This window comes from Phoca vitulina, unplaced genomic scaffold (genome assembly GCF_004348235.1).
Source record: "Phoca vitulina isolate PV1807 unplaced genomic scaffold, GSC_HSeal_1.0 scaffold84, whole genome shotgun sequence".
Lineage (NCBI taxonomy): Eukaryota > Metazoa > Chordata > Mammalia > Carnivora > Phocidae > Phoca > Phoca vitulina.
Window position 1 is genome coordinate 3,601,144 of NW_022589787.1, and position 18,699 is coordinate 3,619,842.

At 39.8% G+C, this 18,699-nt stretch overlaps 1 protein-coding gene and 1 pseudogene across 5 annotated transcripts in view; both read left to right on the forward strand.

Annotated features, from left to right (window-relative positions):
* Positions 1–18,699, forward strand: part of GABRG3 (gamma-aminobutyric acid type A receptor subunit gamma3) — a 746,198-nt gene that overhangs the window by 432,685 nt on the left and 294,814 nt on the right. The gene's annotated exons all lie outside the window — the stretch shown is intronic.
* LOC116626209 lies at positions 8,578–12,381 on the forward strand (annotated as a pseudogene).

Sequence of the window (18,699 nt, forward strand, 5' to 3'; positions counted from 1 at the left end):
TGATTTTTAAAAATTTTTTATTGTTATGTTAATCACCATACATTACATCATTAGTTTTTGATGTAGTGTTCCATGATTCCTTGTTTGTGCATACCACCCAGTGCTCCTGCAGAACATGCCCTCTTTAATACCCATCACCAGGCTAACCCATCCTCCCCCGCCCCTCCCCTCTAGAACCCTCAGTTTGTTTTTCAGAGTCCATCGTCTCTCATGGTTCATCTACCCCTTCTATTCCCCCCCTTCATTCTTCCCCTCCTGCTATCTTCTTCTTCTTCTTTTTTTTTTCCTAACATATATTGCATTATCTGTTTCAGAGGTACAGATCTGTAATTTAACAGTCTTGCACAATTCACAGCGCTCACCATAGCACATACCCTCCCCAATGTCTATCACCCAGCCACCCCATCCCTCCCACCCACCCCACAATCCAGCAACCCTCAGTTTGTTTCCTGAGATTAAGAGTTCCTCATATCAGTGAGGGCATATGATACATGTCTTTCTCTGATTGACTTATTTCGCTCAGAATAATAGCCCCTAGTTCCATCCATGTCACTGCAAATGGCAAGATCTCATTCCTTTTGATGGCTGCATAATATTCCATTGTATATATATACCACCTCTTCTTTATCCATTCATCTCTCGGACATCTTGGCTCTTTCCACAGTTTGGCTATTATGGACATTGCTGCTATAAACATCGGGGTGCACGTACCCCTTCGGATCCCTAGATTTGTAACTTTGGGGTAAATACCCAGTAGTGTTTTGTGGTAGCTCTATTTTCAACTTTTTGAGGAACCTCCATACTGTTTTCCAGAGTGGCTGCACCAACTTGCATTCCCACCAACAGTGTAGGAGGGTCCCTTTCTCTGCATCCCCGCCAACATCTGTCATTTGCTGACTTGTTAATTTTAGCCATTCTGACTGGTGTGAGGTGGTATCTCACTGAGGTTTTGATTTGGATTTCCCTGATGCCGAGCGATGTTGAGCAGTTTTTCATGTGTCTGTTGGCCATTTGGATGTCTTCTTTGGAAAAATGTCTGTTCATGTCTTCTGCCCATTTCGTGATTGGATCATTTGTTCTTTGGGTGTTGAGTTTGATAAGTTTTTTATAGATTTGGATACTAGCCCTTTATCTGATATGTCATTTGCAAATATCTTCTCCCATTCTGTCGGTTGTCTTTTGGTTTTGTTGACTGTTTCCTTTGCTGTGCAAAAGCTTTTTATCTTGAGGAAGTCCTAATAGTTCATTTTTGCCCTTGCTTCCCTTGCCTTTGGCGATGTTTCTAGGAAGAAGTTGCTGCGGCTGAGGTCGAGGAGGTTGCTGCCTGTGTTCTCCTTTAGAATTTGGTTGGACTTCTGTCTCATATTTAGGTCTTTCAACCATTTGGAGTCTATTTTTGTGTGTGGTGTAAGGAAATGGTCCAGTTTCATTCTGCTGCATGTGGCTGTCCAATTTTCCCAACACCATTTGTTGAAGAGACTGTCTTTTTTCCATTGCACATTCTTTCCTGCTTTGTCAAAGATGAGTTGACCGTAGAGTTGAGGGTCCATTTCTGGACTCTCTATTCTGTTCCATTGATCTATGTGTCTGTTTTAGTGCCAGTACCATACTGTCTTGATGATGACAGCTTTGTAATACAGCTGGAAGTCTGGAATTGTGATGCCGCCAGCTTTGCTTTTCTTTTTCGACATTCCTCTGGCTATTCGGGGTCTTCTCTGGTTCCATACAAATTTTAGGATTCTTTGTTCCATTTCTTTGAAAAAAGTGGATGGTATTTTGACAGGGATTGCATTGAATGTGTAGATTGCTCTAGGTAGCATTGACATCTTCACAATATTTGTTCTTCCAATCCATGAGCATGGAATGTTTTTCCATTTCTTTGTGTCTTCCTCAATTTCTTTCATGAGTATTTTATAGTTTTCCGAGTACAGATCCTTTGCCTCTTTGGTTAGATTTATTCCTAGGTATCTTATGGTTTTGGGTGCAATTGTAAATGGGATCGACTCCTTAATTTCTCTTTCTTCTGTCTTGTTGTTGGTGTATAGGAATGCCACTGATTTCTGTACATTGATTTTCTATCCTGCCACTTGACTCAATTCCTGTATGAGTTCTAGCAGTTTTGGGGTGGAGTCTTTTGGGTTTTCCACATAAAGTATCATATCATCTGCAGAGAGTGAGAGTTTGACTTCTTCTTTGCCAATTTGGATGCCTTTGATTTCTTTTTGTTGTCTGATTGCTGTGGCTAGGACTTCTAATACTATGTTGAATAGCAGTGGTGATAGTGGACATCCCTGTGATGTTCCTGACCTTAGGGGGAAAGCTCTCAGTTTTTCTGCATTGAGAATGATATTCGCTTTGGGATTTTCATAGATGGCTTTTATGATATTGAGGTATGTACCCTCGATCCCAATACTCTGAAGAGTTTTGATCAAGAAAGGATGCTGTACTTTGTCAAATGCTTTTTCTGCATCAATTGAGAGGATCATATGGTTCTTGTTCTTTCTTTTGTTAATGTATTGTATCACGTTGATTGATTTGCGGATGTTGACCCAACCTTGCAGCCCAGGAATAAATCCCACTTGGTCGTGGTGAATAATCCTTTTAATGTACTGTTGGATCCTATTGTCTAGTATTTTGGTGAGAATTTTTGCATCCATGTTCATCAAGGATATTGTCTGTAATTCTCCTTTTTGATGGGGTCTTTGTCTCGTTTGGGGATCAAGGTAATGGTGGCCTCATAAAACAAGTTTGGAAGTTTTCCTTCCATTTCTATTTTTTAGAACAGTTTCAGAAGAATAGGTATTAATTCTTCTTTAAATGTTTGGTAGAATTCCCCTGGGAAGCCATCTGGCCCTGGGCTCTTGTCTTGGGAGATTTTTGATGACTGCTTCAATTTTGTTAGTGGTTATAAGTCTGTTAAGGTTTTCTATTTCTTCCTGGTTCAGCTTTGGTAGTTGATACATCTCTAGGAATGCATCCATTTCTTCCAGATTATCTAATTTGCTGGCATAGAGTTGTTCATAATATGTTCTTTTTTTTTTTTTAACAAGAGCATATCTTTTTTTTTTTTTTTTTTAAAGATTTTATTTATTTATTTGACAGAGAGAGATAGTGAGAGCAGGAACACAAGCAGGGGGAGTGGGAGAGGGAGAAGCAGGCTTCCCGCCGAGCAGGGAGCCTGATGCGGGACTGAATCCCAGGACTCTGGGATCATGACCTGAGCCGAAAGCAGACACTTAACGACTGAGCCACCCAGGCGCCCCATAATATGTTCTTATAATTATTTGTATTTCTTTGGTGTTGGTTGTGATCTCTCCTCTTTCACTCATGATTTTTTTAATTTGGGTCCTTTCTCTTTTTTTTTTTTTTGATAAGCCTGGCCAGGGGTTTATCCATCTTGTTAATTCTTTCAAAGAACCAGCTCCTCTTTTCATTGATCTGTTCTACTGTTCTATTTCATTGATTTCTGCTCTGATCTTTATTATTTCTCTTCTCCTGCTGGGTTTAGGCTTTATTTGCTGTGTTTTCTCTAGCTCCTTTAGGTGTAGGGTTAGGTTGTGTTTTTGAGACCTTTCTTGTTTCTTGAGAAAGGCTTGTATTGCTATATAATTTCCCCTTAGGACTGCTTTTGCTGCATCCCAGAGATTGTGAACAGTTGTGTTTTCATTTTCATTATTTCCATGAATATTTTTAATTCTTCTTTAATTTCCTGGTTGACCCATTCATTCCTTAGTAGGATGCTCTTTAGCCTCCATGTATTTGAGTTCTTTCTGACTTTCTTCTTGTGATTGAGTTCTAGTTTCAAAGCATTGTGGTCTGAAAATAGGCAGGGAATGATCCCAATCTTTTGGTACCGGTTGAGACCTGATTTGTGACCTAGGATGTGATCTATTCTGGAGAATGTTCCATGGGCACTAGAGAAGAATGTGTATTCTGTTGCTTTGGGATGGAGTGTTCTGAATATATCTGTGAAGTCCATTTGGTCCTGTGTGTCATTTAAAGTCTTTATTTCCTTGTTGATCTTTTGCTTAGTTGATCTGTCCATTTCAGTGAGGGGGTTGTTAAAGTTTGCTCTTGGGAGCTTTTGTTCACTTCAAGCCTTCGGTGCAGCTTTGGAGGATGAGAGTGAAAATGGCGGCCTCTGCCCCGGAGGAGCCGAGAACTCGGGGTCCCGCTCCTCAGTGAGCCCCCAGAGAAAAGCAGTCAATCACTCCCATCTCCCTGGTCTCCGGCCACACTCCGTACTCACCCGGCCTGTGACCGAGCGTTTCTATCTCTGGCACCTGACCCCGTGTGGAGTCTCCAAACCCAGCAGATCCCTGCGGTGTGCTCCCACGCTGCTCCTCCCAGGGGAGGAAGGGGAGTCTCCCCAGATCTGCCACTTGTTGGTTCCCTGCTGGAGGAGCAGTGGCCCGACTGTGCCGCGGATCATGGTTTATGGCAACCCTGAGCTGAGAGCCCGTGCCTTGGTTCCATCTCTGCAGCAGGCTTCCCCACTTTGATACCTGGGAGTTCTTCCGCACTCAGGCACCCCCGGTCTTTCTGTGACCCCGAGGGTCCTGAGACCACACTGTCCTAGCGAAGGTTCCACCCCTCGCTTAGCCACTGGAGCGACGTCCCTCAGCGGAGTCGACTTCTAAAAGTTCCAATTTTGTGCTCCACTGCTCTATCACTTGCCAGAAGTGGCCGATGGAGGCCCCCTCCCCTGCCATCTATCCTCCCGAATATTGCCTCGGATTCACTTCTCCGCACATCCTACCTTCCAGAAAGTGGTGCTTTTCTGTTCAGAGAGTTGTTGCTATTCTTTTCTTCGATCTCCTGTTGAGTTCATAGGGGCCTGTTGCCATGGTTCCCAAATGTCTTTGCCAGAGGTGGAATTGCCCACCTTGCCGGTCCAGGCTAAACAATCTGTATAATGGTTTGATCCCTATCCAGCTGAATTCCTGAGACCAGATGAAATCCAGGTCTCCTACTCCTCCGCCATCTTCTGCCACTTTTATTTTTGAAATCACTTTATTGAGGTATGATTGACATGTAAAAAGCTGTAAATATTTAATGTGTACAACTCAATAAGTTTGGGGGTAAATATGTACCCCTGAAATCATCACCAAATATATCCATCATATCTCAAAGTTTCCTCCAGCTCCCTTTATTATTTTTTATTATTATTTTATTATTATTATATTTTTATTATTACTTTATTATTGTTTTTTAGTTTTTGATAACCACACTTAACATAAGATCTACCCTTTTAACAGATTTTATTTACATAGTAAAGTATTGTTAGCTATAGGCGCCATGCTATAGAGTGGATCGCCAGAATTTATTTATCTTGAACACCTGAAACTTTGTGCCCTTTGACCATTACCTCCCTATTACCCCCTCCCTCCAGCCCCTGGAAGCCATCTTTCTACTCTCTGCTGTTTGACTATGTTAGGTTCCACACATAAGTGAGATCATGCACTCTTTGTCTTTCTGTGTCTGGTTTATTTCATTTAGGATAATGCCCTCAAGATCCATCCATGTTGTTGTAAATGGCAGGATTTTTTGCTTTTTTAAGACTGAATAACATTCCATTGTGTGTGTGTGTGTGTGTGTGTCTATGTGTATATATATGTATATATCACAACTACTTTATTTATCCACTGATGGACACTTAAGTTGTTTCCATGTCTTAGCTGTTATGAATGTTAAAATGAACACGGGTATGCAGATCTCTTTGAGATCCTGACTTCATTTCCTTTGAATACATGCCCAAAAGTGGAATTGATGGATTGTAAGGTAGTTTTATTTTTAATTTTCTGAGAAGCATCCATACTGTTTTCCATAGCAGTACAACTGGTTGACATTCCCACCAATAGGACACAAGGGTTCCCTTTACTCCACATCCTAGCCTAATACTGTTATCTTTTTTATAATAGCCATTCTAATAGGTGTGAGGTGACATATCATTGTCGTTTTGATTTGTATTTCCCTGATGATTAGTGATATTGAACATTTTTCTTGTACCTGTTGGCCATCTGTACATCTTCTTTGAAAAAATATCTATTCAGGTCCTTTGACCATTATTTAATCATGTTATTTTTTCCCCTACTGAGTTGTGTGAGTTCTTTATATGTTTTGGACATTAACCTCTTATCAGATATATGGTTTCCTAATATTTTCTCCCATTTTGGAGATTGCTTTCCATTTTGTTGATTGTTTCATTTGCTTTACAGAAGCTCTTTGTTTCATGTAGTCCCACTGTAGCAAACCCTGTCACAGTGGATCCCTGGAGGCATCTTGCCTCTTTCCCAAATGACTTACAACAGGTGGAAGGAGGGAGGATGGTACAGTGGTAAGAAGGTCAAGGAGGTGCCAGAGAAGGTGACTTTTCAGTATCCTGCAGATCCTATCATATAACAGCAAGACCACTTCCCTTGACATCTAAAGGGTATGCAGCAAATGGTCTTGTGGGTGTGCCTGTATTCAAGGCTGGATCACATGGAGAAGAGTGTGATTTTTGACTTTTGCACAAGAATGTACACAGGGGCTGTCTGCACATTCCAAACACTGTGTGCCTTTAAAAAAGTGAAGTGGAAGCATCAGAGGTCTAGAGTGAAACAGGAGTGGGATCTCTTCCCACTTTCACCACTTCTCACTGTATAGGTGTTTTCATATTGTTTAACCCTTCTGAGCATTAGTTTTTTCATCTATGAAATCAGAATAATAATACTTACCTCATCTGTCACTGAAGATTAAATTAAGTGACAGTGTGTTTACAATGGGAGCCACTGCCCAGGACTCCCCTAGAGGTCAGGAGGGAGTCATCCGATCCTCATTACTATGAAGAACCCTGTGGCAGCAGAGTACTGGGAGCAGAGTCTGTGAGGGAGGGGCCGAGGACATGATGCAAGGCTTTCTGGGCTGGAATCCCAGCTGCCACCTCACTCACTATAGAATATCAGGGAACTTCTTTTACCTCTTTAAACCCCTTTATTTTTTTTATTACGTTTTTGTTTTAATACAGTGTTATATTAGTTTCAGGGGTACAATATAGTGATTCAACAATTCCATACATTACCTAGTGCTTATCAGGACAAGTGTACTCCTTAATCCCCATCACCTATTTCACCCATTCCTCCACCCACCTCCCCTCTGGTAACTATCAGTTTGTTTTCTATAGTTAAGAGTCTATTTCTTTGTTTCTCTCTCTCTTTTTTTTTCCTTTGCTTGTTTGTTTTGTTTCTTAAATTCCACATATGAGTGAAATCATATGGTATTTGTCTTTCTCTGACTGATGTATTTTGCTTAGAATTATACTCTCTAGCTCCATCCATGCCATTTCTAATGGTAAGATTTTATATGCTACCCAAAGCAATCTACAGATTTAATGAAATCTCTATCAAAATTCCAATAGCATTTTTTACAGAACTGGAACAAACAATCTTAAAATTTGTGTGGAACCACAAAAGACCCTGAATAGCCAAAGCAATCTTTTTTTTTTTTAATTTTTTTATTGTTATGTTAATCCCCATATATTACATCATTAGTTTTAGATATAGTGTTCCATGATTCATTGTTTGTGCATAACACCCAGTGCTCCATGCAGAACGTGCCCTCCTCAATACCCATCACCAGGCTAACCCATCCTCCCACCCCCCTCCCCTCTAGAACCCTCAGTTTGTTTTTCAGAGTCCATCATCTCTCATGGTTCTTCTCCCCCTCCGATTTCCCCCCCTTCATTCTTCCCCTCCTGCTACATTCTTCTTCTTCTTTTTTTCTTTCTTAACATATATTGCATTATTTGTTTCAGAGGTACAGATCTGAGATTAAACAGTCTTGCACAATTCACAGCACTTACCAGAGCCCATACCCTCCCCAGTGTCCATCACCCAGTCACCCCATCCCTCCCACCCCACCCCCCACTCCAGCAACCCTCAGTTTGTTTCCTGAGATTAAGAATTCCTCATATCAGTGAGGTCATATGATACATGTCTTTCTCTGTTTGACTTATTTCGCTCAGCATAATACCCTCCAGTTCCATCCACGTCGTTGCAAATGGCAAGATCTCATTCCTTTTGATGGCTGCATAATATTCCATTGTATATATATACCACATCTTCTTTATCCATTCATCTGTTGATGGACATCTTGGCTCTTTCCACAGTTTGGCTATTGTGGACATTGCTGCTATAAACATCGGGGTGCACATACCCTTTCGGGTCCCTACTTTTCTATCTTTGGGGTAAATACCCAAGAGTGCAATTGCTGGATCGTATGGTAGCTCTATTTTCAACTAGCCAAAGCAATCTTGAAAAAGAAAAATAGAACTGGAGACAACACAATCCCAGATATCAAGATATACTACAAAGTGGTGGTAATCAAAACAGTATGGTAATGGCACAAATAGATCAATAGATCAGAATAGAAAACCCAGAAAGAAACCCATAATTTTATGGTCAATTAATCTTCAACAGAGGAGGAAAGAATATGCAATGGGAAAAAGACAGTACCTCCAATTAATGGTGTTGGGAAAACTGGTCAGCTACAATACAAAAGAATGAAATGGGACAACTTTCTTACACCATACACAAAAATAAATTCAAAATGGATTAAAGACCTAAGTGTGAGACCTGAAACCATAAAATTCCTAGACGAGAACACAATCAATAATTTCTCTGATTAGCAGTAGTAACATTTCTCTAAATCTCTTTAAACCTCCCTCCTCCCATCTGTAAGGTGAGAATAGCAGCAAGTTACTAAATGATGGAAAGGGACTAGAGGCACTCTGTTTAGAGATTTCTAGTTGGTTTAGTCAAGGATGTCAACATCAATGGGATTAGGATGGCAGGAACAAGTGTGAGAGATGTTTGCACATTTTCCCTCTTTCTGTTGGATTTCCCAATGATGCACAACTATAGTAGACACACTCTGCACAGGAAAGGCTTTCTAGGGAAAAGAAAAAAGCCAAACCCTCAGTAGTTATTAGCATTTCCTACTGGGCTTGATTTCTCCTAGTCAAAAGAATCTGCCCAACAATGCACACATTTCTGTATAGGATTGTCTGAAGACACCAAGCTCTGTGACTGTGTTAAAAATGAAGCCAGCAATATGATAGCCAGTCCCCTTTCCCTAGACCATATCAATGGCATGCTCACTGGACTGGGTCTTGTCAGTGAGGTGTAATTTAAGGTTTAAGAAAATCAAGGTTTCAATCTGAGAATACAAAGAAAGTACATTTTTGGCAGCTGATGGGAAGTCTTATCAGTGTCAGTACTAGTCCAGCTCTCTGTGTTCTGGTGGGGGTCAAAAGCACCCCCAGTGATTTATGGTACAACTTCATTGAACTACCATATCATGGGGAAAGCATCAGCAAGCTGACCATTCTGCCAACCAAGACCTCCACCCCCATCCTTGGCTATTACCTCCACATCAGTACCAATACCATAGACAGCTGATGTGAACACCATGGCGTCAAGAACATGCAGCTATCCTGCCCAAGTGCCCAGCCATAGCACAAACTGATTTGAAGGAGCCACTGAAAGTTGTTGGTGTTGCCAAGGTGCTTGATCCATCAAAGTAAATTCTGCAAAAATAACAAGATCAGAAAACCTTCATGTTTCTTACATCTTGCAAAAAGCAAAACTTGAAGTCAGCAAAGATGGAACCAAAACTTCAGCAGCAACAACTGGGAATCTAATCACAACATCATTACTTCCTTTGTTTATTGTAGACAGATATTTTTTACCTTTCATCTAACATTATCCCACAAGCATTGTCTTACTCTTGGGGCAGACAAACAAACCCTGAAGAGTACACAAAAGAAACCAGGCAAAGCAGAGACTGCTTGGCTATGAAGAAAGGACTGCTTTCCTACATTTTTTATAGTTCTGTTACAAATTTTTGTACAGTATTTTCTTTTTTTAAATGAATTCTTAGGAACAGATACCCAAAGATACAAGCACTTCTGCTCTGGGATGTATTTTAGAGGGAAAACAGGGCAGGACAGCTGAAACACTGTAATGGCGAAATGAATGCCTTAAACTAATGAACAGTTACCTATGTCAACAATCCACTTGAGTATTTACCCTCCAGTTCAGGATTTTTGTTTTATTTTATTTTTATATTTGGCTTTCCAGAAGAAATTTAATCAGTGTGGTGGGGGCAGGAGAGACATTTAGTAGTTGTTTTCATTTTTTTAAAATTTAATTTAATTTTATTGTTATGTTAGTCACCACACAATACATCATTAATTTGCCTTTAAAAATTTTCCCCTAACAAAGTCTTGGTAGTAAGCATTATGTGAAGGAATAGAAATGGTGAAATCTCTATTCTCTTTGTATGTTTTTGTTGTTTTATATAATGCATGTATTCTCTAAAATAAAGTTTAAAAAACTTTTTTGAACTTTAAAAATAAAGTATGAGCCATGCTGAGTATCAGGGAAGCCCTGGCCTCTTCCCTGCTCAGACCTACACACAGGCTGGGGTAGAGGGGTTGTGGCTTAATATTAAGCACGGACCTCCGTGCTGGAACATGGGAATCCTCAGTTTACCCCTAACACTTATGTAGGTGCACTTAGTATGTGCCAGACACTGTTCTGAGCACTTATGATCATCACCCCATTTGATCCTTACAGTGACCCTGGAGGCCCTGTGTTTCCCAATGACTTTCACAGCTGTGGAAATCCAGCAAGAGCAATGAAGTCATCTACTACATCACCAGAGGTTTGAATCAAGTCCAATGGCTATTGAGTCTGTGGTCTTGATTATCACTATTATTTTTATTGTTATTGGTAGAGGACAGGTGGAGCAAAAACAGATACCCATGTCATAAGATATGAGAGGTATTTTGCTGCAGTGTGGCTTTATCCCAGTAAACCATTTAAGGCAAAAGTAAACACACACACACACACACACACACACACACGAGTACTTTCTATCTTTGACACTTATGTCAACTTGTAACCACATTGGAGCTAGAAAAATTATTAGGGAAATGTCACTGCTGCTACAGTGATGTATGAAATGTCTGAGAATGTTGGCTGATTTTCAGGGTTTTAAGAGGCAATGCTCCATTCTCCCAAGGTAATTAATTTGGAAGAGGAGTAAATGCCAGTTAGTAAATCTCAGTGTCAATGTGTCTGGGTCCTGCCACTGCTGAGTTAGAGCAAAGGGTGAATCCAGTTCTCCCTCTGGGCTGATGCCACACCCAGCACCAAGCAGTGGCCAGAGAGCAGTGACAGATCCTCTTTTGTGCATGTGTTTCCTGTCAGTGTGCAGGGAAACACATTTTGAACCCCATTCTCACCTGCCAATCCCCTTTTACAGATGAGAAAACGGAGTCTTACATAAATAGTAAAAATTCAGATTCAAGGTCATACAGCTTGTGCATGGTAGATAAAATCAACTCTTGCTTCCCCAAATCCAGGCTTTTCTCTACCAGACCAGCCTTTACCTGGGCAGTTATTAGTTAAATAGAACCAATGTCAAGGCAAATGACCCCTTGTAGGGCATTCTAGAAATGTATTCTCTATCTCTTCCATCCATACTCTGAACACTGCCTCCTCAGTGGATGATTGAAAGGCATGAACCTGCATGCAGGACATGACACAACTACTGCTTCCATTTCCCCAAACATTCCAGACAGAAAAAGAACTTGGAAATGTAAATCTCAGGGGATTCCTAGGGAAAGGATGCATTTTTCAAAGGAGAATCTGGCATATTCTTCATCAAAGTATTGTTGATGTCATTTGTAAAAGCTTGTTAAATGATAGATACTAGGAATTCTTGGAGCTTCTCCCCCCTCTGCTTTGCCTTGTTCCACTGAGTGAACCACGGTGGGGAGCCTGCCTCTAGATCCTGATTCAGAGGGTTCTGCCTGAATCAGGTGAGCCATAGACAGAAAGCAGCACTCTTCACTCACCTGCTTTTTCCCTGTGGCTGGGCTCTTAGGAAGCTTCACACTGTTTTCTACTCTGCTTAGGGGTTAAAGCGCATCTCAGCAAGGGTGTGTGGACAGTTCCAGGATTATTTGAGCCATGCCAAGGTGGGTGCACTTAGAGAGCAACAGAAAAACATGGTAAACTGTGACCACAGAACTACTACAAAAAATATTTTGAATTCCCTGCCTGTCTACTATAAAACTTGTCTTTTTCTCCTTTAAATTCTCCTGCCCTTTCAAATGTCCAATGATAGTTTGCATGGTGCCACTAACTTATCTGATCTTCATAGATAAATATGAAAAAGGAAAGAGAAATGTGGACTAAGAGTTTGGCTTTTCCATTATTTTGGAAAAGCTGCTGTGCTTCATTTCACTTGTCCACTGATATACCTGTTTAAAGATTTTATTTACTTATTTATTTGACAGAGACACAGTGAGAGAGGGAACACAAGCAGTGGGAGTGGGAGAGGGAGAAGCAGGCTTCCTGCTGAGCAGGGAGCCTGACACAGGGCCTGATCACAGGACCCTGGGATCATGACCTGAGCCGAAGGTAGATGCTTAACGACTGAGCCACCCAGGCACCCCAATATACTAAGAAGATCATGGAGTGCAGAAGACCCTGTGGTCTTCAGTTATGAACTGAAAGAATGTCTGGGAAAAGTGTTTTGTTGTCACCTTAACAACATGAAAAGATGAAAATAGGAAATCTGTAAACCAAGTAACTTTCCCTGCTGGACCAATGAAGCCAGAATGTAATTGGGAAGAAAGACTATCAGTGCATGTTGGTTATAAACTGCTCTTTCTGTACATTTAGTCATTATTTAAAAAAAAAAAAAAAACTTGACCCTGTTGAGTTTTGGAGGTTAGGGATCATATTTTCTGTGAGCTACTAAATACCTGTTCACAGTAGGTGCTTAATAGATATTTATTCCGTGTAGGTAGCTGGCTAAGGTCAACTATTTATATTAGCAACTTAAGGTGATGCAGCCCATGTAATGCCTCATTTTGGGGAATACCATTGGTCTAAGTAGGTGGTGAGCTCATTAATGAGAACATATGTTGCTCTTATTAAAGAACATTGTCCATCAACAAATTCTAAAATCTCATCTCAAACAAGAGGACATGGGAAATCTCTGTAATTTTGACTCAGTTTTGCTGTGAAGCTAAAACTGTTCCAAAAAATAAAATCTATTAAAACAAATGGACAAAAACCTAAGGCTGAGGGAGAGAATCCAAAGTAGAAACAAACTGGAAGAAGATCCTCTTCCAAGGATTTACACCGGGACCTGGTTGGAGCAGGTGTAGTGGCAGCTCACCAGATGGTGGAAAATTCTCTGGGCTGACCTGGGCCAGAGCTGGTTTATCGTTGGCATGCAAGTAGGAAGCACCTGGTCAGAGTCCAAATGGGTAAAAAACTTGGCTGGTATTTGCAACCAGGAAACAATCCTGTGGGTATAGGTGACCAAGCCTGATTGAAAGGCCCAGAGAGGAAGTCAAGGCTTCAGAACCTGCTAAATGGCTATGTGATGTGAGGCCTGAGGTATGTGGTGTCTGTCAGATGTTTCTTGACACACTGATGGGGTGCAGGTAGACCCAGGCACATGGATGGATTCATGGAGGAGGACAAGGCATCAGGAACTGGTCACTGAATGGTTAGCACAAAAGCTGGGTTGTACGGTGTCTCTACTGAGAGGACTGCATTGGGGTGGTAAGCAGGCCAGAACTGGGGCTGCAAATTCACAAAGGGACTGCATGCACTGTATAGCAGAAGGAAGAAAAAGCCGAGAAGCACACCCAAACTAGGAAAAGAAGTCCCACCCTTTTTATTTATTATTATTATGTTATGTTAATTACCATACATTACATCATTAGTTTTTGATATAGTGTTCCATGATTCATTGTTTGCATATAACACCCAGTGCTCCATGCAGAACGTGCCCTCCTTAATACCCATCACCAGGCCAACCCATCCCCTCACCCCCCTCCCCTCTAGAACCCTCAGTTTGTTTTTCAGAGTCCATAGTCTCTCATGGTTCGTCTCCTCCACCCTGATTCCTCCCCCCATTCTTCCCCTCCTGCTATCTTCTTTTTTTTTAAACATATAATGTATTATTTGTTTCAGAGGTACGGGTCTGTGATTCAACAGTCTTACACAATTCACAATACAGCACTCATCATAGCACATACCCTCCCCAATGTTTATCACCCAGTGGAAAGAGCCAAGATGTCCATTGACAGATGAATGGATAAAGAAGATGTGGTATATATATACAATGGAATATTATGCAGTCCCATCCTTTTTTCAGTTTCTTTCCTATGCCTTCTATTTACAACACTTAACACTGTACCAGCTGTAAAGGAGAATTGTTGACAGGAGTCCATGTCTGTCATCACAGAGCAGGTAGTAAAGGGTGAGTTTACAGCTGAAAAGTAATACATTTATAACTGCAAATAGCTATCAAATACATATTATTTTAAATATATCTTGAATTTGTGTATTAATTTCCTTTCCTCTATATTGTGATTCTTTAACTTTCACTAATACTCAGATTTAAAATCTGTTCTCTACTGATTCAACTAAATGACCTACCAAAACAGGAAATCTGAACCATTCTTCTTCTTTAAAAATTTTCAAAAATTACTCATTCATAAGTAAACTTCAAAATTATTTATCAAGAAAGAAAGAAGAAAGAAAGAAACAAAGAAAGAAAGAAAGAAAGAAAGAAAGAAAGAAAGAAAGAAAGAAGAAAGAAAGAAAAGAAAGACAAAAAGAAAGAAAGAAAAGAAAGAAAGAAAGAAAAAGAAAAAGAAAGAAAGAAGGAAGAAAGAGAAAGAAGGAAGGAAGGAAGGAAAGAAAGAAGGAAGGAAGGAAGGAAGGAAGGAAGGAAGGAAGGAAGGAAGGAAGAAAGAAAAAGAAAGAAAGAAAGAAGGAAGGAAGGAAGGAAGGGAAAAAAGGAGAGAGAGACAGAGAGGGAGAGAGAGAGCTGACAGTCAAAAAGCACTCGTCATCAATTTTCATTATTTGGGAATAGAGCCAAAACAATCCATTATTCTTTATGTGAGCATGAACAGAGGACTTGGGTAAAGTACCAGGTGAACTACATTCTATACCTTTAGACACATTTCCTTCCTTTGGATGACCAAGAAGTGGAGAAAATCAGATAACTCTATACATTTTCATGTTTTATTGCAGCCAGGCAGAGGTTGTAGAATTTAAGACGATGCACATCTTTGAGCTTGAATAAAAAGGAAAATAGTTATGGTGAAAGGGAGTACTTTGTTTCAGGGTTCTATAAATATGTTTGACACATAGCTTATATTGAGTGGTGTATTTCCTGAGAACTTAGAGTGTTCTGGGATCTCAGGTCATCATCTTATGAAGTATGTGATCTGTACTGAGAGGACCAGGAGGGAGGAACATCATGTCTGTTCTCAACTTGTTAGGCTTATTCTTTTTTTAAGCTTTTATTTAAATTCCTGTAAGTTAACATACAGTGTAATATTACTTTCAGACTTACAATATAGTGATTCAACACTTCCATACAGCACCCAGTGCTCATCACAAGTGCATTCCTTAATCCCCATCACTAATTTAACCCATCCCTCACCTACCGTCCCTCTACAGCTGAGAGTCTGTTTCTTGGTTTGCCTCTCTCTTACTTTTTAACCCCTTTGCTTGTTTCTTTGTTTCTTTTTTTTATTATGTTCAGTTAGCCACTGTATAGTACATCATTCGTTTTTGATGTAGTGTTCAATGACTCAATAGTTGTGTATAACACCCAGTGCTCATCACAACTAGTGCCCTCCTTAATACCCATCACCCTGTTACCCCCTCTCCCCTCCCCTCTGAAACCCTCAGTTTGTTTCCCGGGGTCCATAGTCTCTCATGGTTTGTCTCCCTCTCTGATTTCTCCCCCTTCAGATTTCCCTCCCTTCCCCTATGGTCCTCCATGCTATTACTTATGTTCCACATATAAGTGAAACCATATGATAATTGTCTTTCTCTGCTTGATTTACTTCACTTAGTATAATCCCCTCCAGTTCCATCCATGTCGATGGAAATGGTGAGTATTCATCCTTTCTGATGGCTGAATAATATTCCATTGTATATATATACCACATCTTTATCCATTTGTTTCTTAAATTCCATATATGAGTGAGATCATATGGTATTCGTCTTTCTCTGACTGACTTATTTCAGTTACCATAATACTCTCTAGCTCCATCCATATCATTGCAAATAGCAAAATTTGATTCTGTTTTATGGCTGAGTAATATTCCATTATATATATATATATACTTTTCTTTATCCATTCATCAGTCAATGGACACTTAGACTGTTTCCATAATTTGGCTATTGTAAATAATGCTGTTATAAATATCGAGGTGCATGTATTCCTTTGAATCGGTATTTTAGTAGTATTTGAGTAAATACCTAGTAGTGCAATTGCTGGATCATAGGGTAGTTCTATTTTTAACTCTTTGAGGAACCTCTATACTTCTTTCCACAGTGGCTGCACCAATTCTCATTCCCAACAACAGTGCAAGAGAGTTCCCCTTTCTCCACATCCTCCCAAACACCTGTTGTTTTCTTTCTTGTTGATTTTAGCCATTCTGATTCCTGTAAGGTGACATCTCATTGTACTTTTGATTTACATTTCCCTGATGATGAGTGATGTTGAACATCTTTCATGTGTCCATTGGAAATCTCTGTCTTTTCTTTGGAAAAATGTCTATTCATGTCTTCTGTCCATTTTTAAATTTGATTACTTGTTTTTTGGGTGTTGAGTTTTCGAAGTTCTTTATATATTTTGGATGCTAGTTATTGGATATGTCATTTGCAAATATCTTCTCCCATTCCATAGGTTGCCTTTTAGTTTTGTTGGTTGTTTCCTTTGCTGTGCAGAAGCCTTTTATTTTGATGCAGTCCCAATAGTTTATTTTTGCTTTTGTTTCCCTTGCCTCAGGACACACATCTAGAAAGAAGTTGCTATGGCCAATGTCAAATAGGTTACTGCCAGTGTTCTCCTCTAAGATTTTTATGGTTTTAGGTCTCGCATTCAGGTCTTTAATCCATTTTGAATTTATTTGTGTGTATGGTGTAAGAAAGTGGTCCAGTTTCATTCTTTTAAATGTAGCTGTTGGAGACAGTCTTTTTCCCTTTGGATATTCTTTCCTGTATTGTTAAAAATTAATTGACCATATAATTATGGGTTCATTTCTGGGTTTTCCTGTTTTTCTTTAAGATTTTTTTTTATTTATTTGAGGGAGAGAGAGAGAAAGAAAGAAAGGGAGAATGAGTGGGAGAAGGGACAGAGGGAGAGGGACAAGCACACCCTCCGTTGAATTGGGAGCCTGACATGGGGCTTGATCACAGGACCCCAAGATCATGACCTGAGTTGAAGTCACACGCTTAACCCACTGAGCCACCCAGGACCCCAGTTTCTGTGTTTTCTACTCTGTTCTATTCATCTATGTCTATTTTTGTGCCAGTACTATGCTGTTTTGATTACTACAGCTTTGTAATATAACTTGAAGTCGAGAATTGTGATGCCTTTTGCTTTGCTTTTTCAAGATTGTTTTGACTATTCAAGGTCTTTTGTGATTCCATGCAAATTTTAGGATTGTTTGTTCCAGTTCTGTGAAAAATGCTGTTGGGATTTTGATAGGGATTTCATTGTAGATTGCTTTGGGTAGTATATAAAATTTGCTATTTCCAATGGCATGGATGGAGCTAGAGTATAATGCTAAGTGAAATATGTGAAAAATGCTGTTGGTATGTAGGGATTGCATTAAATCCATAGATTGCTTCGGATAGTATAGACATTAATATCTGTTCTTTCAATGCATGAACATGGAATGTCTTTCTATTTCTTTAGGTCATCTTCAGTTTCCTTCACAGTGTTTATAGTTTTCAGAGTTTTAACCTCTTTGATTAGGTTTATTCCTAGGTATGTTATTGTTTTTGGTGCAATTGTAAATGGGACTGATTCCTTAATTTCTCTTTCTGCTGCTTCATTATTGGTGTATAAAAATTCTACAGATTTCCATACATTTTTTATCCTGCAACTTAACTGAATTCGTGTATCAGTTCTACCAGTTTTTTGGTGGAGTCTGTCGGGTTTTCTATATATAGTATCATGTCATCTGCGAATAGTGAAAATTTTGCTTCTGCCTTGCTGATTTGGATGCCTTTTCTTTCTTTTTGTTGTCTGATTGCTGTGGCTTACACTACTATTTTGAATAAAATTGGTGAAAGGAGATATCCCTGTCTTGTTCCTGACCTTAGGGGAAAAATTCTCAGTTTTTCCCTATTAAGGGTGATATTAGCTGCGGGTTTTTCATATATGGTCTTTATTATGTTGACGTATGTTCCCTCTAAACCTACTTTCCTACTTTGTTGAGGGTTTTGATCATGAATGGATGCTGTACTTTGTCAAATGCTTTCTCTGCATCTGTTGAAATGATCATATGGTGCTTATCCTTACTTTTATTAATGTAACACATCACATTGATTAGTTTGTGAATATTGAACCATGCTGGCAACCCAGGGATAAATCGCACTTGATCATGGTGAATGATTTTTTTAACGTATTTTTGGATTTGGTTTGCTAGTATTTTGTTGACGATTTTTGCATCTGTGTTCATCAGAGATATTGGCCAGTGGTTCCCTTATTTTCTGGTTTCGGTATCAGGGTAATTCTGACCTCATAGAATGAATTTAGGTTTTCCTTCCCTTTTTATTACTTGGGATAGTTTGAGAAGAATAGGTATTA